Source organism: Astatotilapia calliptera, chromosome 13 (genome assembly GCF_900246225.1).
Source record: "Astatotilapia calliptera chromosome 13, fAstCal1.2, whole genome shotgun sequence".
In the NCBI taxonomy this organism is placed as follows: domain Eukaryota; kingdom Metazoa; phylum Chordata; class Actinopteri; order Cichliformes; family Cichlidae; genus Astatotilapia; species Astatotilapia calliptera.
Window position 1 is genome coordinate 33,894 of NC_039314.1, and position 27,150 is coordinate 61,043.

Consider the following 27,150-nt stretch of genomic DNA (forward strand, 5'->3'; position numbering starts at 1 on the left):
TGGAAATAGTTATAAAAACGCTGCGTAATAAAGAAAAATAGTGTAGATTAGTTTGAGTTGTGTTTAGCTGAGCTGTGTCTTTAATCTGAAGTTCATTTTGTGGAGGAGCAGCAAGACTTTCAGTGTTACTCTCAGAGAAAGCCTCCCAAATGTCTGTTGTCTTAATAGTGGAATTATCTGGAAAATGAACCAGTTCTTATGAGCTGCTTTTCTGTATGAGCAGTCAAAGCATTTTATACAGCGTGCTTCATTCACACAAGCACTTCTTTTTCTAACAATGACACTATGATGGATGCATCGGAGAGCAAGTCGGGGTTCCACATCTTGCCCAAGGATACCGTGGCGTGCAGACTGGAGCAGCCAGGGATCAAACCTCCAACCTTCCAGTTAGTAATTCTACCTGCTGAGCTACAGTCTGTACTTCCTGAACATCACACCCTCCTTTTGTTTCTTTATTTCCAGTAGCAACCAGGACCATAATGAACCCTGACTCCCACAGACACTCAGGATCCACCTGCCCAGTAAGTCACCCGCTAACTGCAACTATCAGAGCCCTGACCTTCTGCAGAGACGAGTCACACTGAACACAGCAAGTGTCCCTGCTCTCAGATACAAAACCTGCCTTTAAAAGTTCAGAGTAATGAAATCAGCAGTTCTGATTCTAGAATCTGTAGTCTCACACACTTTTGTTGTTTTGGTTCACATCGGTTGATATTCTGCTGCAAACAACTAATGAGAACATTTTATAAACCTTTGAGTGTCCATCAGGATCCTGTAGAAACAGCTTCTGGCTGCAGTGCTGTGGAGCTCCACAGTAACCGGAAACACGTAACTTCAGTTAAATCGACTTTGACAGCGAAACTAAATTGCGTTTTTGTTACTATTGATGCTGCTGAGAAATAAAAATGGTTTTAAGTTTTTTTTAACACTCTGGGTTTGTTCAAAAAAATGCACCATTCCCTAAATTGTTCGTGGCCAAAAGTGACACTTGCTGTTTCGCTGATTTATTTATTTTTTTACAGTACATCGTGTTGTGCGTTCTGATTGCTGTAGACCATTGTCAGTCAATCTAATCCAGTGTCTCCTGTACAGGAGCGGTCCCTAATAGGCCCACGGACCGGTCCCGGTCCGTGAGTCTTTTGGTACCGTTCCGCGAGAGTTGATCCTCCGGTGTGAAATGTATGGTTGTAGTTGTGTGTCTTATTTTGAAAGAACTATTTACGTGTTACCATAGCGACCAGAGAGCATTAAAAAGCAGAGAGGAGGATGTCACTGTCATTGTTGTTGGCGCACAGCTCAAGTCACGTTTATTATTATATTTACAAAACACCACAGTTTCTTTTTTTATTCTTTTGTTGTATTTATCCGCGACACCTTGAAGGTCGTTCCCTGAAAATATTGTCTGACATTAAAGTGGTCTGTGGTGCAAAAAGGTTGGGGACTCCTGCTGTACAGTACAGAATGCGTTTAGCTTGTCGAATTTACATAAATCTTCGATCGCTAGCAGTGTAACTCTGAAGTGCTGCACTGTATGTTTGGAAGTTTTCTCCCAAACAAACACAACAATGCCGACGAAACGTTTTGCACCCTCAAATGCACCTTTAGGTTTCATCCCATGATACTGGACTTATGTTTCTACGAAGGTTTGAACTCTAAGAGTGTTTAACATGATAGTGATTTATTGATTCTAACCCTAAATCTATCTAGTAATGTCTGCACATATTTTCAGTACTGATTTTAAAGTGTTTTAATCCTTCTGTCACTCAGGGAACCCAATAAGGATTCAAATACTTCAAAAGTCAACCAATGACATTGATGTGTAAGACTATTTAATAATTATTTATTTTTTATATTTCATTTATTCATTCATTCTTTGCACTGTGATTTAACCCATCTTTGTGTAAAGCAGGGGTGTCAAACTCCAGGCCTTGAGAGCCAGCGTCCTGAAGCTTTGAAATGTATCTCTGCTGCAACACACCTGAATAAAATTATTAGGTCATTAGCATGACTCTACCCTACTCAAGTAAATTTAAATAAATGTAAGTACATACCACCAGGTAGCTCCACTCGTACCCAGTGTAACGGGAAGTGAGAGGGTTAGGTTTTGGCGCTTTGAATGTTCAGTTGTGTGATGCAGCGATTAACGTTTGAGTAAAATATTGGGCTCCCTCGTGTCTTCCCTACATTCCTCCACAATGTACGTTTTTGCAAAAATGTACTTCTAGAAGTACTTTTATTGCACGATGTTCATTCACTCATGAGCTGATGCAACATGAATCAAATGGCTGAACTGCCACCTTGGCGTGCAGTCAAGTTCTACAGTCTGCTAATGATCTAATAATAAGTATTAATATTCCTCACTCACCTTACTAAATGTTTGTGAACACAGCCAGAAACATTTGCATCACAAACACAGACTAGTGTTTATTAGCAGAAGCTTTTGGGTGGTTGCTCTCAAACCTGTGTACAAGTTTAAGCATTAATGGTCCCTTCACTGATTTCCAGGTATCCAATGTCAGGGCTAACAGATGGATTCAGACGCAGGCAGCGTTCTGGCAAGCAAAGGGTTGACAATTTATTAACACAGAAGGGAAACCACAGTGATGTGTATGTACAGTGAATGGGGCAGGGCTTCAGGGCTCCAGGGGAAGGAATCCACACTCGCTCTCCACTCAGCCCAAACTCCGCCACTCCTCTTCTTACGCACACTCGCTTCTCCACAGCCACTCTCGCTCCAATTTCCACTTATGTTGACACACACAGGGATCACAGGTCAGGGTCCGCCACCAGTTCCGGGGAGATCTAAACACAAAGAGTCCAATTAGATCAATACGCCACACAACACTGAGAGAGTTTGTCTTAGGAGAGCTGAGAGCACGAACATGGGAGGTTCAACATTCCAGTGCCGAATACTCCGTGCCGCAGCGTTAAATAGGCAAGGGGGGACGCCGCCTGATCAGCAACAGGTGTAGAAATCACCGCAGATACGTGGGCCAAGGGTGAGAGCCCACAATGAGCTCCACCCAGGGAAGCAGGAGAGAAAACAAAACAAACCTGTGGCCAACATGAGCGAGCCGGAGAGGCACAGGGACCATGACAGCCAATACCAAGTGCACAAGTTCACCCCAGATGGTTCCTCTTCTCTGTAACTTGGAGGATGTGGAGTAGGCTGTATTTTAATCAAAGACATATCAATCAATCAATAACCATGTCTAAAAACAACACAGGTTGACCAAAGTGCTGTACACAGTAAAAGAAAAAGTAAAAAGTAGAAACAAATACACACAATGAACAAAACAAAAAATAATCCCAAATTTCGTTTTTTTTCCTGAAGGGGTCAAACACTTTTATGCAAGAATGACAGCGAGGTGAAAAACCTTCACCCGCAAGAAAACTCCAGCTGTGACTCATAGTACGAACACACACCTCACAGTAACACACTTTAATTGTTTAATGTGAACTTTTTGCCAAGCTAGCTAATCCTGACCAACACACCAGACACAGAAGATAAAGGAACGATGTTTTACTGTTAGAGACAGAAAGGTTAAAACATTTTGGCAGAGGGTTAAAAGGGGCTAAAATGACCCAAAAAGAAATTCCATTTGACCAAAAACACTTAATTTTTAAAAAATTAAGTATATAGTTATGAATAATGAACAAATAATGAACAAACTGGGGTTTATAAATCGTGTAACACATCCTCATGGTAAGAAATTTTACCTTAATGCGTTACATGTGTTAGAAGTCAATGTATCTTTAACAATATACTCCTTATTTTATATCTCCTGATCCTTCACAGAGCTGCATGAACCTGTTGTTGGTGTCAGAGAGTCAAACTCTGCTGAAGAGTGGGTTGTTTCCTGTTCAGCCACTGGTCGACCTGCTCCCACTGTAACACTCAGTGTCTCACAACAACACCTCAGCTTCTCACAGTACAACACTGTCAGTGTGTCCAACACCAACGCTACATTCACTGTCACCACTACAGCTGTGCTCTCAGGTTCACGTAAACACAGCACACAGGTGGGATGTGCAGCACGAGTGCTCTCTGCTCCTCACAGAGAGGTGATGGAGACGATTCCTGAGGTCCAGCAGACGTCAGATTATCAGTGATGGTGAGAAACTGAGATGCAATAACAATGCATTGTGGTAGTATGCATTTTCTCTTTGATCAATAATTGATGTCTTCATTTTGATCAGTGTCACATTTTTCCTGCTTTTTCACGTTTCCTCCTGGATCATTGTATTAGCTGCAGTATTGGTGATGATGGTCTTTGTCAGTGTTGCTGCTCTGCAGTAGGCTACTCTTTAAAGAAAAAGACCAGATAACTTTCATTTTTCATTTCTTGTCATTTTTTTCTACACCAAAATCTATCCAATAATATCTGCATAACATTTTCTACTTGTGATTTAGTTATTAATTCTTTGCTTCATGATTCAATCAGTCTTTGTCTAGTATTAAATTTTATGTTTCCCATTTAATCCCACTGGCTTTAAAGTGTTTCACCAGATTTTTACGAAGTATTTCCAGTCTTTTGTTGTCTCTGTCCCAAATGTTCTGAAATGTGTTGCATGTATTAAAAGAAGTTGGACTTTACCAAAAAATGTACTATGTACTTATAAACTTACATTTATGAAAGCTGAACAAACATTGATATACTTGACTTTTGTAACAGTGAAAAGGCCATCTGTTTTTATTGATAAATATATATGTTTGCATTACTGTTATTTAGATTGCCATGTTAGAACGTAGCAAACAACATTGTTTGTTCCTCTATGGTTTCTTTATTTTTACAAATCTAAATGTTTTTTGTCAAAAGATTAATAATTTCATATTGAGGTCAGATGGTCAGCAGTTTTGATGTTTTTGCAGAGATTTTATTTTTTGCAAAATAGCACAAGTAAACATTAAAAGTAGTTCCTAAATCAAGGCATTTATTATTAAGGCGGCCATTATTATGGCCCTGTGTGGAAAAAGTGATTGCCCCCTAAACCTAATAACTGGTTTGGCCACCCTGAGTAGAAACATCTGCAATAAAGCGTTTGGGATAACTGGCAATGAGTCCTTTACGAGGTGGTGGAAGAATTTCTGCCCACTCATCTTTGCAAAATTGTTGTAATTCAGCCACACTGGAGGGTTTTTGAGTATGAACCACCTTTCCAAGGTCACAGCGCCTCAGTCAGATTCACGTATGAACTTTGGCTAAGCCATTCCAAAGTCTTTATTTTGTTTTACTTAAGCTGCTTAGAGGTGGACTTGTTGGTGTGCTTTGGATCAAGTGCACTTCAGCTTGTGGTCGTGAACAGATGGCCAGACATTCTCCTTCAGGATCCCAGAAACTGGATTCTGTTCATCTTGACGTTGCATCTCCAGACTGAGAGATCTCAATTACTTTGTTTCTTATTTGCTTCTGAATTTCCTTGGATTGCGCCATGATGTGTAGTTTTTGAGGATCTTTTGGTCTACTCTACTTTGTCAGACAGGTCCTGTTTAAGTGATTGATTCAGCACAGGTTTGGCAGTAATCGGGCCTGGCTATGACTATGGAACAATTATATATTTTCTATTGATAAATGCAAATATTTTATGTCTGTTATGTGCATTGCCGTGTGGAGAATATAAGGAAAAAAATTGTGTGGTTTACATTGTTTCTTCCTCTTAGATTTCTTGATTTTTTTTTAATTGCAATAACTTTATGTTAATTTCAGTGCACTTTCACATTTCTTTAAATTCAAACTACAGTCCTGTGAATAACTAGAAACACTTCTAGCAGCACAAATGTGAGGTAATTGTTTTCTGCTTGACTTTATCAGTCTCTCATATTGTTGTGGAGGAATGTTGGCCCACTCTTCATTACAACGTTGCTTCAGTTCTTTGAGGTTTGTGGGCATTTATTTAAGCACAGCTCTCTGAATGTCCCAGGTTGAGGTCTGGACGTTGCTTTTCAGCTATTCTGCTGTAGATTTGCTGCTGTGTTTGGGATCATTGTTCGACTGCAAGACCTAAACTTTACCTATTAAACAGTTAACTCTGTATTTTACACTTTATGTGAATATTGTTGCAGATTTCAATTATTAATGTTTTTATAACTTTGTTCTTTCTTATATTTAATATTATACAATATTTATACTTCATGTCTCTGTCTTCTTTTGAACACTCCAGCACAGCATCACTATAACTTTGTCCTCACTGACAATAAAGCTGTTTTATATATTTCATTGCAAATGTTTCAAGCAATTTGTAGCTGTATCTTAAGATATTTTGTTAATAATATAGTATTTTATATTGTTTTTTTCCCCACATTTGAGAAATATTTAACATGTAAAAGTCTGTTTATGTACAATTTGGTGATATTAGCCCTGATTATTGGAGGAACTTGTACATGAAGCAGATTTCTAAGACTTCAGATTTGAAGGTTGTTGTCATATAATCTAAATGATGGCAGATTAACGTTCCCTACCTCTGTCCTACAACCACAGGACTCCTTTGCATTCGACTGATAGAAATTTCAAGCTCAGTGTTAATGAAGATTTCAAAGGCCTTAGTGCAGGGGTAGGGAACGTCTAAAACCTGCAGGGACACCGGCCCTCGAGGCCTGGAGTTCCCTACCGCTGCCTTAGTGTGAAAGGAATGAAGCTGTAGCGCCTCCCAGTGGTTGAAAAGAGGTACACAAGAGGTTTTTGCAACCTGCTGTTTAATGAAGGTAATCAGCTGGGACAAAGGTACATTATGAGAATAATATCTCTGACAAACCTCTCCCTCAATTAAAAGATGCATTTTGATGTACATGAATGCATTTCATCTTCTCTGCAAAGGCTACACAACCTTCTTTGCCATTTGAGTGTGTCCAGTCCAGCTGAAACCAGCTCATTACTGATGGCATGAAAACGATCTGTGAGGTAACATTTTTACTGTCATTCATTCCTGTTGAAAACTTGTCACGTGTTTGCTTAGGTTCTTCTCAGTAATCCTCCCGTATCCTGTGTAAAAACTACCCGAGCTTAAAGTATACAGACTGCCGGGAGGGGCGAGACGGGAATTTTCATTGCATATATATATATATATATATATATATATATATATATATATATATATATATATATATATATATATATATATATATATATTAAAATACAGATAGCAGCAGCCACGAAAACATAGGCAAGAGAGAGCATAGCAGTGTCGTAGATGTAGCCAAATAAGACAGATAAATTAAGATGGAAAATCCCCAAAACAAAACCCAATCTTTAGTGTGGGAGCATTTCCATGTCATTCCCAAAGGTGTAATTATTTTCAGCGACTGCAAACTGAACACAAACTTTTCATAACTGAGTTTGTTTCTTCAGTTGTATTTTGGTAATGCTGTTGTACAGCAGGGAAGCAAACACAAGTGCTAACGCTAACAACATCCAATCAGGATTTATTGGTTAGATCAAAGCTAACATCTGCATTACATGTGAGCACTACACATGTTATTTAACATATATAACGTATAAGATTTTTACATCTTTCTCTTTCCCTCGAGAAGAACTGCTAAAACTGTAGAAATAACATTACAGAAAAGCAGGACATGCTCAAGCAAAACATTAGAGAAAATCTGTCACGGTTCTGGCTCAGTTTGACCCAGTATTTTGAGTTGTCATGTTTTTGCAGGTTTACTTTAGTTCCATGTGTCATTTTCTGTCTCTCTCTCTATGTCGAGTCTGCGTCTTAGTGTGATGGTTTCTTGTTCCTGTTTTATTGTGAAGGTCTGCGTCTCATGTGAGTGTGTTCAGTTTTACCTCTGTCTCGTCTTGGTGATTATTCCCAGCTGTGTCCACCACCTGTGTGTAATTCCCCTGTGTTTCTCTGTGTATTTAAGTCGTGTCCTCTGTCATTGTAGTTGCTGGTCCGTCTGTGTATCCACCATGTCTCACCCGTGTGTTTGTGGGCTGTAGTTTAGTTGTTTCCAGTCTAGTTTAGTTCGTGCTCCATTTGCTGTTTGTCCATATTTATTTTTGTGTTCAATAAACCACCTTCACTTCTCCACTACTGCCTGCGATTGGATCCTCATTTATTATTTTCACACGGCTCTCCTCACCCGCCGTGACAGTACGGACCAGCCAGATATGGATCCAGCGGCAGTCACCCCACCTAGGGAGCTTCAGGAGGCCGTTATCGACTCTGCTTCTAAATTGATTTACCAGCTGTTAGAGCATGAGGGAGAAGCGTCTCTTTACACTGTGGAAGCCAACCTACAACACCTGGTGTTTCAGTGAGGCAGAATTTATTATGACAATACATTTTTTTAAATACTCAGTATGAATTAAACAGGTTAAAGGTCAATGCTCTGTTGTAATATAAAGACAAAATGATTGACAGCAGCCCAGCAATATCAGTAAAACGCAAATTAGCCACATGGTGCAATGTAAGGAGCTCTGTGATTGGTTAGGAAAGGACAGACTGGCCACCTCGATTTTTCTTCACTGCACATTGATCCATAGCTTTGCTCTGTAAAGGCTAACAAAGTGCTTTTGCTTTACAAAGACATTCAGCGTCGGTATTCACTCTTTTAAAATGCCACTGAACACTGGAGTGAAATGGAGCCCTGATCCTCAGAGTTTTATTGTTGCTAACATTTCTTATAGATAGCACAGATAGTGCCCCACTGCAGTAATCACTCATGTCTAGATATTCCTGTTAAAAGGGAGTTTTTCCTCCCCACTGTAACATGGCAAACATAGCAAACGGATAATCCAGCTGAAGCTTCAGACAGCCGTCAGACAGTGAAACACTGCCATCTGCTGGACTCGAATAACAAAGACGCTGCTTTGACGGGAGCAGAGTGAAGCTGACCCCCCACCCACTTGAAACGTAAAGGCAAATAGGCAGAGTGGTTAGTGCTATGTTTGTGCAGATTTGTGCAGGTAAAATTAGTGTTTGTGCTGCTACGGTTTCCGAGATATTAAACTTTATTTTATAGGTCATTCAAAGGTCACCATCCCCCCAGACTGCTCCAAAACGGGCCAAAATGGTCTACTTTTTTAGTGCTACGTTTGTGCTGATTTGTGCAGGTAAAATTAGAGTTTGTGCTGCTATGATTTGAGATATCTTGTTATGGTTTACTGCTGAAAAATGTCTTTTTCAAATGACCTTTCACTTTGTGTGTTCACTTGTTCAATAAAGTTCTGTTAAAAAACCCCTCTTGTTGTATTTAATCAGCTAAATTTGTAATGAGTGTATTTTTTTTTTTACTTCAATTTCTTTACTTCAATCACTTTTTGTTCATAAAACCACGCAATGCTTGAGTATTTATTTTTTTTAGAGTGGATTAAAAAAACTTTACTGAAAACTACATTTGAACATTTTACACTCCCATGAACACTTTTTGAGAAACGAACAAGCTAGCAGTCTTTTGCATCAAATACACATTTTCTGGCAGAAAAAACTATTATTTGGCATTACTGTGTCTGAAGGATTCTTAGAACAGCGTTCATCTGACTTCTGAACAAGGTAAGCTTACATTTAAAATACTGAGGTTTTAGTTACTGAGTTAATACATGATATAGCTAACTGTCTGGATCAAAATGATTTTTTCCAATGTTAAACATTTTCAAAAATGTCCAAGAAAAAAGTTTCTAAAGCACTTTAAAACATGTAGCACACTGAACTAAAGTGCTGTACAGTACATGGGTTAAATACTCAGACTCAATTTAATAGACTTGCTGTCATAGCAACAGAGCCGTAAGCGTAAACCTGCTCGGGAGCAGGTTTACTTTATGTAAACAGGATTAGATCGCGGCCACGCAGGTATGTCCGCGTCATCATACGAAAGCAACAGCGACATTCCACCACTGTTTCACCATAAATAAATAACATCAATGTAACTAAAGATAATGCAGCACTTGATCCTTTTATTGATCTCACACAGATACATACAGGTCATTTCCTAAAAAAGGGAAATGTACTATTAACATTCTATTACATGTATGTGATTATTACAGATGTAATTCATATTTCAGAGTAGTAATAGTAAATTACTTCGTGTAATCAAGATGAGAGACCACGGCTATAAAAGCGAAGGTGGATTTGGGAAGCCTGTCGCAGCCATGTCCTGTCCGTATACGCGAGCCACCCATTGCAGAAGGTGCAAGATTGATAAGGAGAGTCCTCAGAATTCAGCGTATATTGCGGGACAGACAGGATCCTTTAGCTCAGCGCGACAGTGTGCTCATTGAGAGATATCGATATTCCCTTGAGGGTATTATTCACTTAACCAACATGTTGACGAGGGGGTGCAGGACCACCACCTGTCTTTTTTTGCTCTGCCCTTTTCTTGGTTGCTGTTATGAACAAACAAACAGATTATTTCAGGGTCTCTTTCCAAGAGACTAAAAGCAATATAAGTGATAAATATTACCATTCTGTAGAATATCCTTATATTTCACTTTTACTTGTTCCCATGTTCTAGTGGGTCCTGTTGTGGCTCTAATGTGAAAGGGGATATAATATGACAATATAATATAATGTAATATAATATTGGATAATATAGTGTAATATAATAAATCTATAAATAGGCTAAATAATAAAGTGACTGAATAGTGGTATTGTCATGTGCTTTGGGTGCCTTGAAAAGCGTTATATAAACCCACTCCATTATTATTGTTATTATTAAATTACTTACGTGTTTAATTTGTCAGCAACTTTCTGCCAGCCCGCTCTCCTTGCTTTTGCAGCCTTTGCAGTGTTCCCTTGCGTTTTAATTAAACTCTGAAACTCCTGAAATCCCTCACTCAAGAGTTCTTGCTCTGCTGCCGGAAAATACCGAACGCGCTCCTTCGACATTTTCGCCGACCAATCAGAGGCTTGCCGATCACTGTTTCTGCTATCGATGCGTAGCCCCTTTTACGACACCCAGTGATGTCACATTACTGCGTCCAGCTGTAGTAATCGTCAACAGCAGGTGTGTTCGGGGAACCGGATTAGCGAGCTCACGGTTAGCGCGATGATTTGATCTTGGATGTGTCATTTGATCTTGGATGTAGTAAGCGACGTACGAAGAACGGGCCCCAGGAAAGTAATAATGAAGGAGAGTTAGATTTCTCCTGGACAAGAAAACTGTCAAGCTTTTGAACTAGAAGTCCCTTTTGAGGACTGGGTTAAATTTATTCCTTTTTTTTTTTTTTTTTTTTAAGTGACATCAGAAACAGCAGCATGTGACATCACGTGATGGCGGAGCTTCAGTTCATCCTTTGTCATCTTTTTTTTTTTTTTTTTTTAATAGGACAGGGGGAAAGAATGAAAGAAAGAGGGGGAGAGAAAGAAAGAAAACTAAAGGGGAGAAGAGACGGTGAGAAGGGGGGGGAAGAGAGAAAAAAAAAAACAACAACAAACAACAAAAAAAAAAAAACAAACTCCTGGGTCACCTGTATGGAGAAAAAACAAACAAACAAACAGAGGAGACAGCAAACAACAAAGAGCAACATAATAAATAGAAGAAGAAAAAAAAAAGCACTATCACAATAAACTACCTAGTCATAAATATCAATAGTTCCTACGCAAGATAGACAGCGCACAGTGTGCTTTGAGGCAGCAGCCAAGAAAGCTTTAGTCCGCGTCTGTGAATACCCATGTGTACACCTGTGTGCATACCTGTGTGGATCAGCATGCTTGCATTCCAAAGGTTTCTCCATGTAATGATCTGTTAGGGAGTGTGGGGAGCCACAGCCCTGTCCTTTATGGTATCAAGCGGGTATGGAGGAGATCAAAACTCCAGACATCCAGAGGCCCCCAGAACACAAGAGACCAAGGAAGACCCACAGAGGGGCAGCTGCGCCACTGTCCCAGTTGGAGCTAAGGAGAGTCCCAGATGAGGGCTCATTCAGCAGCCGCGGAGCAGAAGCCAGGGGGAGTTGCAGTGACGCGCCCGTGAGCTCCGCCGGCAGCCAGCTGTGCCTGAGTGACCCCACCTCCGAAATGGCCCGAGCGAGCCCCAATAAGCGGCCGCCAAGGAGTGAGCCGGTGTGTACCCGGACGCCCACCCCCAGATACAAAGAACCACCAACGCACCGACACCTGAGGGAGTCCGCCACCGGCAGGGGAAGTGGTGGTGGGTGGAGATAGGCCTCCAAACCTTGGAAGGCCCGAGATGTCCCCAGAGAGGTGGCGTCTGATACCCAACCTGACATATAGATACAAACATACAGGCACACACACACACAAACATCCGTTCCCACCCTCATGCTCTCATGTGCACTTTACACTCAACCGACGTGGAGACAAATATAAAGAGACGCTGTATACGCAATCACACTCCCCAAGCGTACTCTACATACCGGGTCTAGGTACCCCTGCCCCTGGAGGGGGGAACTGCACCCAGACCCAGGAGGTGTTACCCTTTTTCCCTGCGGTGGGGAGAGGCAGACCGCCCCGACTCCGCAGCAGCAGGGAGGCCCCACACACCAGACCGCAGCCGGACGGCCAACTCCTCCCAGCCCCCCCTGTTCCAGCAGGCCGCAGAGAACGGGGGTGAGAAAAGACTCCAAACCTCCCTCCACCCGCTCATAGTAGTGTTGATGCATGTGTGTTCTAAGGTGCAATTAAAACCCAGGAGGGCATGGAGCTACCTGCCAGAGAGCAGCAGGTAAGCGCATAGTCCCTCCTGTTAGCCCTCAATGTCTACTTGTATATAAAATTGAGAGGTGGGCAACGAAGCCAGGGGTGAGGTGTACGCCCTGATGGTAACTTGGACTCCGTGTATTGTGCCCACCCCCAAGATCCTATATCTATGTGTAATGAGGGTGTGAGTAATGTGAATGTCTAAGTTGTGGGATAAAATTGAGGCAGAGGCAGCCAGAAGGGGACGGGGGGGGGGGGGGGGGGGGGGGGGGGGGGGTAGCCTCCTCTGCATCCTGGTGACATACCCCTACTCCAAGGCCCTGCATGTGTGGGTGGTTGTGGTGGAGCGGGAGGAGGGAGGCAGCTGGAGATGGGGAGGAAAGGAAGGGAGGGGCAGTAACCCCTCCCTGGGGCCAGCTCCCCCGCTGACCCCAGTAGGCACTCCCACACTCCGCGACCCGCCAGGGAAAAGGGGGCCCAGGCCCATCCAGACCGGGGCCCAGCGCAGCAGCGCCCCCCGGCCCCACAGAGCCCGGGACAGTCCACCCAACCCCACCACAGAGAAAACTGCACCCACCCCACCATCCACTCGTCTTCCAGACTACATGAGACAATAGACGCCCAGGCTGAGATCTTCCTCCACCTCTCCTGTATCTCCCCCTCCTGCAGAGAGTTCCTGAGGGGAGGAAAGCTCCTGCAAGGTGTAACAATCTCCCCCACCGGTTGAAGAGCCCCACAGGCGATTCGACACACCGGCGGCACCCTGCGCCAGGGATGGGCTCCCATGCACCCACCCGCCCACAACCCCGGCAACACACAAACCAGGACCCAAGGCCCCGAGGCCCAGCCAGGGCCCCGGCCCAGAGATGGAGCGCCCCCAGACCCTCACGCCCATCCCGGACCCACCCAGGGGCAGACAGGCTACCAGGTCAGTAACCCACGTCCATCACCACAGACCCTCCCCTAGCCCCGCTGCACGCAGCCACGAGGAAATGGTCAGAAAAGAGCCCCCAACCGGACATGACCGCTACCCCGAGTTGAGCCCCCCAAGGAAGATGCCTCCGGGGAATCCCCCGACGCCCTAAGCCTGTCCCTACCCCCACACCAATCACAACATTGAAGGCGGGACCAAACTATGACCCCCCACCCCCACTAGGTGATGGAGCCGATCAAAGGAGCCCAGAGCAATTGATCTGATGTGGTGGCCGAGGCTGTATCAAAACTAATGTAGTCTAATAGATAATTTCTATATTGGTTAGAATTAAGATTGTTTTTATTTTTCCAGTTCATGAGGACAGTTTTCTTGGCTATGCATAGGGCAGTGAAAACCATATGGGCTATATTGTTTTCTGAAGTGACATTATCTAAGCTGCCCAACAAACACACTAAGGGGGAAGTTGGAATGTTACATTTCAGACACTTTGATAAGTCTTCACATATCTCGTGCCAAAACTTCTGCACTGGTGGACAGAACCAAAGAGCGTGAATGTAATTGTCTGGTGTATTGTTTTGACAGTGTGAGCAGTTGTTGGAAGATGTAAAGCCCATCTTGAACATCCGATGACCTGTATAGTGCACTCTATGTAGTATTTTGTATTGTATTAATTGCAGACTGGGATTTTTAATCAATTTAAAAGTTTTTAAGCATACCTGAGACCAGAAGTTTTGGTCTAAACTGACTGATAAATCTGCTTCCCACTTTGCAATAGGAAGGGATATTGATTCATCTAATTTAGTAAGTGTTCTATATATTTTAGATAATAATTTGGGGGATTTAAGAGTAAGGAAATGTGCCGCACTTGGTGGTGTTTGTAATTCAACTTGACTGAGGTTAAATTTCTTTTTTATAATGGATTTAATTTGTTGATATTCTAAGAATTTTTTCTTGTTGATCCCATATTGTGCAACTAGTCTGTCAAATGGGATCAATTCTGTTCCCTCCAATATATGTTCTAAGTATTTAATTCCTTTACAACTCCATTCTGGGAAGTTAATCATATTATTGTTTTGTAATATGTCAGGGTTATTCCAGATAGGAGTACGTTTGCATGGGATTAGTGAAGACTCCATTATTTTTAGAAACTCCCACCATGCTGTCAGAGAGGAGCTGATGTTGATACTTTTAAAACATTCATGTCTTTTGATGTTTGAGCTAATAAATGGTAGGTCTGAAATCTCTAGATCCTTGCATAGTGCCTGTTCAACATCTAGCCAGGGCTCATCTAGGAAGGTATGTTTTGACCATTCTGAGATGAACTGAAGCCTGTTGGCTAAGAAGTATTGGTGAAAATTAGGCAGATCTAATCCTCCTCTATCCTTGGTTCTTTGTAGCGTTTTTAAGCTGATACGCGGGGGTTTATCTTTCCAAAGGAATTTGGAAATATATGAATCCAGAGATCGGAACCAATCTTGTGATGGTTTGTTAGGGATCATCAAAAATAAGTAATTTATTTTTGGCAAGATCATCATTTTTATAGTGGCGACCCTTCCCATGAGTGATATGGGTAAAGATTTCCATCTAGTCAGATCGCCTTCTACTTTCTTTAGAAGTGGGATGTGATTTAATTTAGTTAAGTCTGAAAGCTTAGGAGAAACATTAATACCTAAATATTTAATATTTCCTGATTGCAGTGGGGCAGAGGAAGAATTATGGAAGAAGCAGTTAATGGGGAGAACTGTAGATTTTGGCCAGTTAATTGAATAATCTGAAACTCTTGAAAACCAGTTTATTAGAGTAATTACCTCAGAGAGGTTGGTTTGTGTGTTTTGCAGAAAAAGCAACACATCATCCGCATAGAGACTGATTTTGTGTTCTATGTTCTTACATTTTATGCCCTTAATTGTTGTAGCCTGTCTAAATGCTGCTGCTAGAGGTTCGATAAAAATTGCAAAAAGTGAAGGGGAGAGTGGGCATCCCTGCCTGGTGCCCCTCAGGAGACAGAAGCTGGAGGATGTCTGGTCATTTGTTCTGATACGAGCTGTTGGGGAATTGTATAATATTCTTATCCAGTTTATAAAAGAGTTTCCGAAACCAAATTTATGTAAAGTTGCGAATAAAAATTTCCAGTTAACTCTGTCAAATGCTTTTTCTGCATCTAGAGATAATATTATGGTTTCAATGTTTTTATCGTATGAGTAGTCTATTAAATTAAGTAATCTACGAGTGTTTGTTGAGGACTGCCGACCTTTTATGAAACCAGTTTGGTCAGGGTGAATTAAGAGGGGGGTTATTTTCTCTAATCTCTTTGAGAGAGCTTTGCAGATTATTTTAAGGTCTACATTTAAAAGAGAAATTGGACGATAGCTTGAGGGAAATAAAGGGTCTTTGCCTGGTTTTAGCAGGAGACTAATGTTGGCAGAGTTCATATTTGGTGGTAGTCTGCCATTTTCCTCGATTTCCTGCAACATTCCGTGGAATACTGGTGCCAGAATTGTCCAGAATTCTTTGTAGAATTCTGCAGGGAAGCCGTCTGGACCTGGAGCCTTATTATTGGGCATACTTATCAGGGCTTCCTGGAATTCACTTGGTGTCAGTGGCGAATCCAGTTCCATTGCTTGATTGTCTAGTAATTTTGGGAGATTTACGTTGTCAAGAAACCGATCAATTTCATTTTTAGATGGGTTTATTTGTGGTAAGTATAAAGTTTCATAGAAATCCCTAAAAATGTTGTTTATTCTTCCAGGGTCATATATTGTGTTCCCCGATAAATCTTTAGCAGCACATATAGTTGTTTTTTCTTTATTTATTTTTAACTGGTTAGCTAGATATCGACCTGATTTGTTACTGTGTTCAAAATTCTGCAATCGAAGTCTTTGTATAAGGAATTGTGTTTTTTTATTAATAGTTTCATTTAATTCTAGTTTTGTCTTGCATATTTTGTTCAATGTTTCCTGATCTTGGTTGCACGCGTAGGCTTCTTCTAGTGATTTGATGGTTTTTTCTAATTCCTGAATGTTTTTGTTTTCTTCTTTCTTTTTGTGTGATGAGAAAGAAATTATTTTACCTCTCATCACAGCTTTTCCTGCTTCCCATAAAACAGACGCAGATATTCCGGGAGTGTCATTAAAGTCTAAATATGAAGTCCACTCTTTTTTAAAATATTTAATAAAGTCTTCATCTTTAAGAAGTGATATATTAAATCTCCAGTTTTTACTTGGCATAGTATTATTCCTGTGCATTAGTTTTAAAGATACAGGAGCATGATCACTGATAGCTATAGGATGAATCTCAGTGTCTGAAATGTCACTCAGCAGTGAGCTGCTGACCAAAAAATAATCCAGACGAGAGTAAGAGTGATGAACATGCGAGAAAAAAGTATATTCCTTACTGTTGGGGTGAAGGGAGCGCCATGCATCGCGAAGGCCAAAGTCGCTCATATACTGTTTGATTATATTTGTGGATTGCCAATTGCGCTGAGTTCCTGTTGTGTTGAGCCTATCCATTTCTTCATTTAGTCCAAGGTTGAGGTCACCGCCAAGAATGAGTGCGCAATCGAGGTGTTCAGAGAGTGCACTAAAAAATCCGTGGAAGAATGATGGTTCATCAACATTTGGACCATATATACTTACAATACATAGTTTTTTGTTCAATATTGATAGTTTAATAATTAGAAATCTACCCTCTGGATCTATAACTGTATCGAGTACTGTAAAATTAACATTTTTATGTATTAAAATTGCTACTCCCCGTTGTCTAGAATTATAACAGGCTGCAAACACGTTAGGAAACTCAGGTGTTTTAAGTTCGTTTAAACCTGTGACAGGTCTGTGAGTTTCTAAATTTATTCCTGAAAAGGTTGAATACAGTGACAAGTTTTCTCCTACCCAAAAAAGGGAATACACAATTTTGAAACCTGGCACTTGGACTCATATCATCAACGATCTTATATGGAAGAATATCAAAAATACATGTACACTTGTGTTCCGTAGAGCAAAGGTCCATCCAACTGTCAACAATAATTATCTGGACATCAGAGGCGACTGTAAGGAGTGTCATGGCCAGTTAGAAATGTCATGTGACAGACAGCCAGCAATTAATAGTCCAATGGTGCTCCAGTGTTTCATGAGAAATACAGATTTCTCCCTGCACACTGGCCACTCCAAGCGGTTCATGTCTGGAAACCTGCGTGAACAGATCGCTAAAGAGTTGTGTGAGGGCAGAATGGAACCGGCTGTATGGAGGTCAGCGAGGGCAGCAGATCTGATGGATGTTGGAGATCCTGAGCCAAGCCACCTTCCAAATTTGGCCACTCTGCGAAAAGCCAAACAAGAGAGAAAAGAATTGGAATTAGGAGATAAGGACCCCATTGCATCTCTGCAATTGTTAAAATATAGTGTTCCTCACAGTGGTAGCATCCGAGATATTGGACTGGACAAGTTTTTCTGTCACTACTGGAGTCAAACACAGATGCATGTTTATAAGATATTGTCAAAAAATTCTCCCCCAACTGTGTGTTTTGATGCAACCGGTTCAGTTGTGAAAAAACTGCTGAGACCAAATGGCAAATCTGGCCATATCTTCCTTTATCAAGGTATTCTGAAAGAAAACAATTGCCCCAGTGTCCCAGTGGTGCAAATGCTGTCAGAGAAACATGATGTTAATGCCATCGCAAACTGGTTGACAGAATGGATTCGTGCAGGTGCACCTGTGCCAAAGGAAGCTGTGAGTGACTTTTCTCTGGCAATTCTGGGAGCTCTGGTCAAGGCTTTCACTCCTCATTCTGATCTGAAGTCCTACCTTAATGAATGCTTTCATGTCCTTCTTGGAACCCAGTCTGCCAAACTCTCCCCTTGTTATATCAGGGTTGATGTTGCGCACTGCATCAAGATGATATGCCAGTGGGATTGCCTGAAGAAGAAAACACATCGTGTTAAAGATTTCTTTGTCAGGTCATTAGCAAAACTTCTTCAGTCTCAATGTTTGGACCATGCAAAACAGCTCCTACATGCTATCACTGTTGTGGCCCTCAGTGAGGCAGAAGGTGATGACAGTTCTGGAGCACCCCTTCCTTCAGAAAGGTGCAAGAAATACTTGAAAGCCCAAATTGCTCAAGACTCCATCATCATTCCAGATGAACAGATGGAGGACAGTGAGAGAGTGGATTCAGTGGATGAGATCCAGACTGACCTACGACAGTGGGTAACAGAAATAAGTGAGGAGAGCAGGTAACTTGCTGCAGCAAACGGGGATAGAGATAATATTCACTTTCTCCCTGAGATTATTCCTCTTATAATAAGACTGGCAAGTTACTTGCCACTCTGGACAGGAATAATGGTCCCTCTCTTCCAAAGCACCAGCATCACAGCAAGTTCAGCCACTGTTGAAGCTGATTTCAAAAACATAAAACATGGCCTTTTCAAACATGACAACTTGCCTCTTCGAGTCGATCGCTTCATTGCTCGTCATCTTTCCTTCATCAAGGGAAATATGCGGATTTGTTCTGCAAAAGAAAAGTCCAAAGATGAGGCAACAGTGGGATCACTGAAAGTCGCAGATGCCAATTCTGGATCCATGACGACTCACAATGCAGAAGACAAAATAAAAATGGATGCTCACCCATTTGTGGGATCTGATGCTACCACAAACATTCTTCCGGCTGATGGGGATGCAGTTGAGAACTGGAGGGGCCTAGCTGTTCCACCCAAAAAAAGGAAGAGGACTTCCTACCTCTCTTCATGTACCGAATGGCTCCATGCAGATGAAACTTTTGGGGCCAAAAGAGTGAAAGTGGGATTATTAAAAAATGGAAACCTCCATAAGCCTATTAGATTAGGGGAATCGACAATCTCTGTGCTCAATACCTGTGCATTTGATGCATTTTTTCAGTGCTTATGTTGTGCCTTCTGTGACAGCTGCACATTTCAAAATGCTGTTCTGAAAGACAGTGAAAACCCAGTCCTGCAGCTGGTGAAAGCCATTGCCACAGATAGTGTGACCCAACAAACCTACAGAAGGAGAGCAGAGCTGCTTAGTGTAATGTTTGAAGCTGTCTCGTTGAGGTCTGGTGCGATCCAAAACAATGCTCAGTGCAATATCTCTGCTGTAATTGCTAAGACAATGAGGAACATCTCAAGTGTTTATTTTACCAAACACTGCTCTTCACAGCACTGCTACCTCAGCAAAGGGATGACAAGGGAAGTGCCATTTGTTTCTCCTGCCATCTCTGTCCTCAAAGAGTCTGGTATGGCTCATCTTGGCACGGCTGTGGAAGCAGGACTTGGCCTACCTGAGTCTACCTGCCTCAGGCCACTCTCCAATCCATCTCTGTGTCCATCAGAATTCAAAACAGAAGACAGCACCACAGGAAATGAGCTCTGTGCAGGGACAGTCACTCACAGCTACAACATTGGAGATATCGCGTGGATTGATACTGACCTTGCAAACCATACAGAATTTCCACTGAATGAATTTCCCTCCAACCTGGTTCTCCAAGGAAAGTCGTTCACTTTGAGGGCATTAATTGCTTTCCATGGAAAGATGACCAGTGATGGTTTGGGGCATTACACTGCATACTGCAGGAGAGCTCCATGTGTGTGGGAGTGCTATGATGACCTGGGAAATGGAGTGACAGGAGCATCTGAAAAGAAAAAAATACAACCCCATGCTGTGTTATACACAGTATATTGAGTGCTGCCTGCATTTTTCTGTTTTATTTCGTTCATTACAGTTACATGTGTTCAAATGGCTAGTGTGTGTTATCAGTAAGTTCAGTTTTGCACATAAAGTTAAAGTTCTAAATTAAAAATCTTTTAACACTCTTTTCTTTGTCAGTCTGATGTATATTTGCTTTTACACACCAAGTCACCTTCACCCATAGCCTTGAAAGTAACCGTTCCATTTTTCTGTCAATAATTTTCCAGTATTTCTTTTGTGTTTACCTGGTGGCTTAAGTCAGGGGTCAACATCCTTTTCATTTCAAAGGGCCCCTTTTCCCCCTGCTGCTACAAAACCTGTCTAGAGCCTAAAAAAAGAAAGAGCCTATAAATATCTAGAAAATGAGTTGTTGTATCGTGTAAGCTATGGAAATGTAAATAAAAATGTTTATTTTTAGATTTGATAAGACAATGAATCATCAAAGCTTTATAACGGAAAAAAGTATTTGTTAAAATGAAGCCAGCTACGTGAGTCCTTTCCATAATAATTGAAAATTAGGAAAGATGGGCAACCAACTTGAAAATTACAGTAAACAGATTTGAACCTAAGAAACATTAAATCACTTTTAAAAGCAGTGGAGGGGCCGGAGAGCCACATGTTGCTTTAGAGCCGCAGGTTGAAGATCCCTCGCCTAAGTGCTGTGGAATATTCCGTTTTCTACACGTAGGTAACAATCTATCAAAGCAAACACTTCATTTTTTCTGAGACAGCTACATTAATAATAATGAACATATATAATTCAAAACAAAATCATAGAGGCCAACTGGGTATGTAAAAAATAATAATAATTTAGGTATACGTGAATCACTTCACATGAAACTCAGTTTTGCCACAGAAAAAATAAAAACTTTAGCCTACCTTGTGTACGTTTCTGCACTAGTAACAAAAGAAATATCGACCTTTCCGCTGAATAAATTGTGTTACTAAAGTGTAAACTAATAAAAGTTAATATGCAGCAAACCTAGAAAAAGTGCAAAACTCCACAGCTGCTGAAACTCACTGCCACAGACACTGGTGTTATACAGCGTAGGCCGTAATAATTAAAATCATTATATCTCAGATACTGTAGCAGCACAAACACTAATTTTACCTGCACAAATCAGCACAAACGTAGCACTAACAAAGTAGACCACTCCCGAATTTCCACCTGGACAACAAAATTGAAAAACCATATTGCAGAATTCATAGCGCGGCCGAGCCAATTCCAGTTTCCAACAATGGCGGCAGCTACTTAGTTTTAATATTACTCTTATTTCTCTTTCTGGGTCGCAAAAAAACCCCCAACTTTTAACATGTTTTCAGGTGAGAATGTAGCTGTGTAAATTTCAAATATCTGAGCCGATTGACACATCGTCTTCAAACCCCCGCGGCCTTTCGCTACTCGGAGTTAAACATGATATATAAGTCACTTTGATAACTTAAAAATGTTATTGTTTGGCTTTTTTAGTGTTTTATTTGTTCGTGAGTAAATCGGTTTGGCTGAGATTAAAGTTATTAGATTAGATTAAATTAAATTTAACTTTATTAATCCCTCGGGTGGGTTCCTCCGGGGTGTTCACACAGCCGAATAAACATCAAACAGAAAACTAATTAAAGAAAGTGTGAGATGGTCGAGAGTTTACGCCAGCGCCCGGTTATATTTTAGAGAGCAAGGAGCAGACAGCAGAGTTTCACTCCACCGAGGGAACTCATGACGTACTACCCGGCTTTCTTTAGACCCCGAAGGGCGGGTCCTCAGGTGGAAGCAGCCTCTGAATTTGGACACCCCCGCTGTTTCGGGACCAGCTAATAATAACGGTGACATTTAACGTATTTTATCCGATAAATAAACACTGCAAAATGTATTTATCACCCCCCCCCCCCCAACAGCCCTTTTGAATGTCTCCCTAATTCTGAGGTCTCAAGGTTGGAAAAGTATAGCCACAACTCCTCACTCTTGGAGCACTTTTTTGCCACATGTATCGCAAACCATGTCTCAGCTGTTTGTGGAGGTAAACTACGTCCGCACAATTACACTCAGCCATTGTTGTGAGTGCGCGTGACAAGGGGGAGACATTTATACAGCCGTATTTCGCACATGACTATGAAAGGCGGAAGAGGAAGTAGTTCCTTTGAATGTAGACAATCCGAATGTTATAGTTTCTTTCCACTGTGTTGCTGTTAATGATAAACTACAAATTAACCCTAAATTACTAAAAATATCGATATTTTAATGTGAGAATCGATTCTAGAACATAAATGACTGGTATCGGAGGAATCGATATTTCAGGATCGATCCGCACATCACTAGTTCAGACCCCAAGCTGCAATGTGAATACAGCCGAACCGCCGCATTTTTGTTTGTCGTTAAGAGACTCGTTCGGGATAAGTTTTGTGGAGGACAGAGTTTGCTAATATACGTTTTTAATGAGTTTTAGCTGAGAACGCAGCTGAAATGCTAGCATGCTAAGTTAGCCTGAACGCTAGAGGCTTGTGAGTGTATTCGCTGCAGTTTTTACAGCGTGCACTCTTTTTTCCTTTGTCAGGAGAGGTGTACTGGCAGGCGCGTGACACACACAGAACAGACACTTATTTCTGTGTTGCAGGTATGGAGATGTTCTTATGTTTTGGAGATGCACTCTTTCATTCATTGTTTTTATAAGTACAGTGTTGTATTGCCTGTTGGATGGCGGTTATTAATATAATTGTACTGAAGTATAATGTTTGAACTATAAGCACTAGAATATTGGGTCCTGGTTATTGAATTGTATTTATCTGACTGTTTATTTGTTTTTGAATTATTTTGTTTATTGTTCTTATAAGTTGTTTTTAATGATTTTTCAGTGACATGTTATTTATTTTATGCTTTTTGTTTTTGAGAGCTTAAGTTAATGTTTTAAAACAATTTGTTGTATTAGATTTATTATATTATTGTGGTGTTAATGAAGCTGCAGACACAGCTCCTTTCAGCATGGCCGGAGGAGAGGTGTACTGGCAGTTGCGTGACACACACAGATCAGACACTTATTTCTGTGTTGCAGATGTGCAGTAAAGAGCCAAAGACCCAAGTGCTGTCTCCTGCCTCTTACTTTCACGCCAGAACACAATGCAATGACGGGTGTAACACATGAACGGGTTACACGAACAGGAAGCTCAAACTGTTTAAAAACACGAATTCAAACTCCAGCATAAGAAAGCAAACAGCAAAACTTTATTTATACAGGCAGAAACACAAAATGCTGCTCAGAGCAGAAGCTAGCACAGACGAGAACCTCAGTAATCAGATTGTAAACACTAATCATGTGATTCAACATGTTATTCCAGCATTAAAGGTAAAAACAGCTTCAGTTATATTGTTGGAAACAGACGCCGGTGACAGATAACTTGAGGTGTTGCTCTTCAACCTATAGATGTGGTTCAGCATCTACAGGTTGGAGCTTCACATATTTCCTGGTTTGTGCACTAATAATGAGCAGCCCAGAGACTTACTGAGGTCCCAGACTCTGCTTCAGTCCATCCAATGTCCTGCTCAGCTTCTAGTCAGAGTCCAGGTTTTAATAAGAACTAAAGTCCAGTTTCCAACACACACATGAAGATCACAATAATGACACTGTCAGTGGTCTTTGAGATTTATTAGAAATCTGTTCAATCTTAAGTTCAGCTCTGTGGAAAGGCATCGATCCTCCTCACAGAGAGCAGCGATCAGAAGTGAGGTGGCTGTACTTCCTTTTCGTCGCACTGTGTCAATAACGTCTCGTGCTTTATCTGCTTTGCTCTGCTGTGATCTGACTGATTCCATCTCCTGCTCATTGATAATATGCTGCTCCAGGAGTTTATCCAGAAGTTTGTTTAAAACAGGTTCAGACACTCTGTCAATAAACTGTGAGCGAACTGTGAGCAGCCTCTCGTCTGCCGGGACTCCGGACCCATCTGGGACATTTCTCATTAAGGTTTCTGTTCTTGGTGCTGAAGGAACAAAGAAAGATAGACATTTAACAGCACTCTGAACTGAGGATGAAAAGAGAAGTATGATTTCAGTTGAAGTTTTATAAAATATAAAATAAAAAGTTTGTAGGGTAATTTCTGCTGGTATTTGGCAGGAATCTTACCTGGCAGGCAAACAGATGATTTCCAGATTTCATTCCCCTCTTGGTCTTTGACTATCAGACTCACAAACCCTGAATTTGTATTCAGGAAAACTTGAAATGTTGGATGGTAATTTGGGCCAGACTTTGAGCGAAACTGTGTTTGCTAAACAACAACAGAAAGGTGCCATTTTCATGACGAGTGGGTTATCCAGGACTTTCATTTCATTTCAGCAGCATATAGTTTCTAACTGCTGACTCACCTTCGGCTGTATTATCCTGCTCTCAGGCTCACAGTGGACACTGTACCTGTGACCGAAGCTGAAAAGACAGTCAGCAGGGGTCTGGAGGTATTCAGCATCATCGTGTTGTTGGGCAGACACCTGCAGTGACAGGACAGTTTATTATGCTGGTAACGTTAATAAGTCTATTCACCTGTAGAGCTTATTTAAACATATCAGGTGTAGAATATCATGTGTCAGTATGAATCAAAAACAATCATTCTTGAGATAGAATAGCTTTGCAGAGAAAAAAAAGCTCCATGATTTTATTTTTATCAGTGAAGTGTCAGATCTGACATTATGGGTCACAAACATCAAATGTTGACAGCTTAGGGTCATTACTTGGAGTGAATAAAGAAGAGCAGTGATTGGTCAACAATGTGGGTAAGAAAAGTTAAATGGAGCCTGACTCTTTGTCTCAGGTAATCAGAGTGGAGTGACCAGTAAACCTGTACATAACTTTAGTTTATTATCAGAAAGCTGCTGAAAATCATTTGGATTCTGAGAGGACCACAGAGTGAAGATGATGAAACTATTTACCTCTGACAATGGGATATTTTCCTGGAGTAGAAACACGTTGATTCTTGCAGGCTCTGAAGGTCGGAAGAACAGCAGAACTTGGCCATTTACTGTTATGTTCAGGAGCCGCTTAAAATCATCCCAGATGACGCCCCACCCAGAGAGGTGAGGAACCTTCACAACCACATGGGTGGCAGTGATCTCCAGCGGCTCCAAGATGCTCATCCCATCATCAGAGATGTGGGCAACAGACAGCAGGCCATCAACACACAGCGCTGTGAAAGGAAAGAGCTTTTCATTCTGAGAGTTCAGATTTACTTCTCACCTTATCTGAGGATTACATCTCCTGCAAACAAGTTCACCTCCATCCTTTTTTGTTATAAATGTGAACAGCCCAAAACTTTTGCATTATTTATTACATAAAGCTCAGAACTAGGCATCAGTTATGTTACACGTTTGTGCAGTTATATATGTTCTTGGTTTGTAATTCATTTGAAAGCCTGATGCTTAACATTGTCCACCCCAGCTGTGAAATTCAGAAACCAGTCTTACTTGTTATCATCTATCGTCCACCTGGGCCTTACACAGAGTTTCTGTCTGATTTCTCAGACTTTATATCTAATTTAGTTCTGAGCTCAGATAAAATAATTATTGTGGGTGATTTTAACATCCATATAGATGCTAAAAATGACAGCCTCAACATGGCATTTAATCTGTTATTAGACTCAATTGGTTTCTCTCAAAATGTAAAAGAACCCACCCACCACTTTAATCACACTCTAGATCTTGTTTTAACATATGGCATAGAAACTGAACATTTAACAGTGTTTCCTGAAAACCCTCTCCTGTCTGATCATTTCCTGATAACATTTACAATAATTGATTACACAGCGGTGGAGAGTAGACTTTATCAAAGTAGATGTCTTTCTGAAAGTGCTGTAACTAAGTTTAAGAATATAATCCACCCACTGTTATCATCTCCAATGCCCTGTACCAACACAGAGCAGAGCAGCTATCTGAACGCTACCCCAACAGAGGTCGATTATCTTGTTAATAATTTCACCTCCTCACTACGTACGACTCTGGATACTGTAGCTCCTGTGAAAACGAAGGTCTCTAATCAGAAGTACCTGACTCCGTGGTATAATTCTCAAACACTTACCCTAAAGCAGATGACTCGTAAGCTGGAGAGGAAATGGCGTGTCACAAATTTAGAGGATCATCATTTAGCCTGGAGAAATAGTTTGCTGCTTTATAAGAAAGCCCTCCGCAAAGCCAGAACATCTTACTATTCATCACTGATTGAAGAAAATAAGAACAACCCCAGGTTTCTCTTCAGCACTGTAGCCAGGCTGACAAAAAGTCAGAGCTCTTTTGAGCCAACCATCCCTTTAACGTTAACTAATAATGACTTCATGAACTTCTTCACAAATAAAATTTTTATCATTAGAGAAAAAATTACCAATAATCATCCCACAGATGTAATATTATCTACAGCTACTCTTAGTACCATTGATGTTAAGTTAGATTCTTTTTCTCCAATTGATCTTTCTGAGTTAACTTCAATAATTACTTCCTCCAAACCATCAACGTGTCTTTTAGACCCCATTCCTACAAAACTGCTCAAAGAAGTCCTGCCATTAATTAATTCTTCGATCTTAAATATGATCAACCTATCTCTAATGATCGGCTATGTATGTACCACAGGCCTTCAAGCTGGCTGTAGTTAAACCTTTACTCAAAAAGCCATCTCTAGACCCAGCAGTCTTAGCTAATTATAGGCCAATCGCCAACCTTCCTTTCATATCAAAAATCATTTTTAAGAGTAGTTGTCAAACAGCTAACAGATCATCTGCAGAGGAATGGTTTATTTGAAGAGTTTCAGTCAGGTTTCAGAGCTCAGCACAGCACAGAAACAGCTTTAGTGAAGGTTACAAATGATCTTCTTATGGCCTCTGACAGTGGACTCATCTCTGTGCTTGTCCTGCTAGACCTCAGTGCAGCGTTCGATACTGTTGACCATAATATCCTATTA

The 27,150-nt window shown here is 41.1% G+C and overlaps 2 long non-coding RNA genes and 1 pseudogene across 2 annotated transcripts; all 3 read right to left on the reverse strand.

The window, feature by feature from the left end:
- The window catches only part of LOC113034810 (uncharacterized), a 234,154-nt pseudogene that overhangs the window by 33,886 nt on the left and 173,118 nt on the right, over positions 1 to 27,150 (reverse strand).
- LOC113035167 (uncharacterized) lies at positions 17,754 to 18,600 on the reverse strand. Its single transcript, XR_003274313.1, has 3 exons — positions 18,543 to 18,600; positions 18,335 to 18,445; positions 17,754 to 17,848 (listed from the first exon to the last, which is right to left on the reverse strand). It is a non-coding gene; the product is annotated as an uncharacterized LOC113035167 (long non-coding RNA).
- LOC113035169 (uncharacterized) lies at positions 19,005 to 19,461 on the reverse strand. Its single transcript, XR_003274315.1, has 3 exons — positions 19,399 to 19,461; positions 19,154 to 19,301; positions 19,005 to 19,037 (listed from the first exon to the last, which is right to left on the reverse strand). It is a non-coding gene; the product is annotated as an uncharacterized LOC113035169 (long non-coding RNA).